We start from the raw sequence: 2,006 nt of genomic DNA, 5'->3' as shown, positions 1-2,006 counted from the left end.
TATTAGCTACATAAATCTTTAATATATCTAAAATTAAATAACTAGTTTATTTATGTCAAATCTATATCTATAACCTCAAATACCTAATTTAAAACAATTAATTGATTTATATCGAGTCGGTAATATAGTGCATATATAGTTTAAGGCTCCTAATTTCAGAGCATCAAAAAAACAAAAAAAACAACGACTCAAAACGTGTCATTAAAACATTTGTAGAGTTAGATGAAACCGAATTCGAACAATTAGGTTCTAATATAAGTATTTTAAACGAATTATTTAAAATAATAACTGATTGTATTTAAAAATTATAATATTCCAGTAATTGCAAAGTATTAAAAAGTTATTCAGTGTACCTGAAGTTTTTAATATTTGACTATTGTTGTTAAACGGAAAACATAATGACTTTAGCTGGTAAGGAAGTCAAACTGCTTAAGTTGAATTCTGTTTAGGCCTATTCCTTCATGGTTCTGAATAAGTAAACGTTATCTGTTTATTAAGCCAAAGACGCAAGCTTTATCTTGTAAGTTCAATAATAACCAAAAATAAACTATTTCCTATTTGTTCTATTTATAGCAAAACTACATTGGATTATCTGTTGTGTTCACCGCGGGAAATCGAACCTCAGATTTTAGCGTTCTAAGACCTTAGACTTACTGCTACCCCACCGGGGGACTACTATTTCCTAACATCAATCAAACAACATACTATGGTAAGCTATACTTTTAATGTTATAATTTAGTTGTTTGCTAAAGGGAGCCGCTAATCATGATGATGGTGTCAAGATCTGGAAAATTCATGATGATGCAATAATAGAGACGCTTCCTAGAAATAAAAGTGCGATATATATATATATATATATATGAGTAATAATTGAATGATGAAGTCAGTTCAGTGAAGTAATCAGTGAGTGATTTAGCTTAGTGCCAATCAGTTAGTTCAGCGTAAGAAAAGTTATTCAGTCTTACAAGTGAGAGTTATCGCGTCTGTTTTATTATTCAGTTACTTGATCGATTAGTTGGTTTGTTTTCAGAGCAAAGCAACATTGGGCTATCTGCTGTGTCCATTGCGGGGAATCGAACCCCAGATTTTGGCGTTGTAAATCCGTAAACTTACCGCTGTACCACCAGAGGACCGATCGATTAGCTATGGGAATCGAAAAGCACGTTTATAAATACGTTAGACTTACATTCGTTTCGAAGTTTATGTTGAAAAGTTTTATGTATTTAAAATGACGCCTACAAGTTAATGTGGTTGTAGCAAACGTTTATTGAAGAAATAAATGAATTCATTATCGTTGCGTTGACTGGACTTGGCATTATTTTTACCATATATTCCAAAAGGACCCGCCCAACGATAAAATACGTTATAACAATATGCGTGTTATATTGAGAAAACAAATAACACAAGAACTTATTTCATATTGAATGACATAGACATCTATTGCTGTTTCCTGTTGAACATCATCAAATTTTCACAGCTCTTAAGATATCAATTATAATGATTGTGTGTTACCTGTAATTTCATGTAATGTGTTTTGATAACTCATAAGTAGTAGTGCAAGTCCTTGATGTTCATCCAATGAATATCACGACTTAACAGTGCATGGTTGCATTTATCTACCATGCCATCAGAAGATGTATGAAGGGCTATTGTTCTGGTCTTTCTGTTTTCAAGAAACTGACATATTTCTGCAAACAAAGCTGAATCAAAGTTTCTTTCTTGGCCTGATTGGAGTTCGATTGGCATCCCAAATCTTGAAACAAATTCATCAACGAGTTGCCTTTCTAGAATTTCTGCTTTCCTGTTAGAAACACCATATGCTTTTGGCCATTTGGTGAAATAGCCTACCAGAACCATGATGTACTGTATGTATTATCATTGATACTCTGTGGTAGAGGACTAAGCTCATCGACATCAACTCTTTCAAGTGATGTTCCAACATAATATTGATGTAGTTGCCCATGCTGTTTCTTTCATGGACCTTTACATTCACAGTATTTACACCA

The 2,006-nt window shown here is 32.9% G+C and overlaps 1 long non-coding RNA gene across 2 annotated transcripts in view; it reads left to right on the top strand.

Annotated features, from left to right (window-relative positions):
• LOC111086426 overlaps positions 1-2,006 on the top strand; it is a 10,932-nt gene that overhangs the window by 2,381 nt on the left and 6,545 nt on the right. The window contains exons 2-3 of one of the 2 annotated variants that reach the window (XR_002611137.1): positions 574-709; positions 1,031-1,167. This is a non-coding gene — a long non-coding RNA (uncharacterized LOC111086426). Of the gene's footprint in view, positions 1-573; positions 710-1,030; positions 1,168-2,006 lie in introns of those variants that run through there. The other variant, XR_002611136.1, reaches the window with a different exon arrangement.

This window comes from Limulus polyphemus, unplaced genomic scaffold, assembly GCF_000517525.1.
Source record: "Limulus polyphemus unplaced genomic scaffold, Limulus_polyphemus-2.1.2 Scaffold1087, whole genome shotgun sequence".
In the NCBI taxonomy this organism is placed as follows: domain Eukaryota; kingdom Metazoa; phylum Arthropoda; class Merostomata; order Xiphosura; family Limulidae; genus Limulus; species Limulus polyphemus.
Note: the sequence above shows the minus strand (reverse complement) of the source record. Positions and strands in the feature narration are given on the sequence as shown.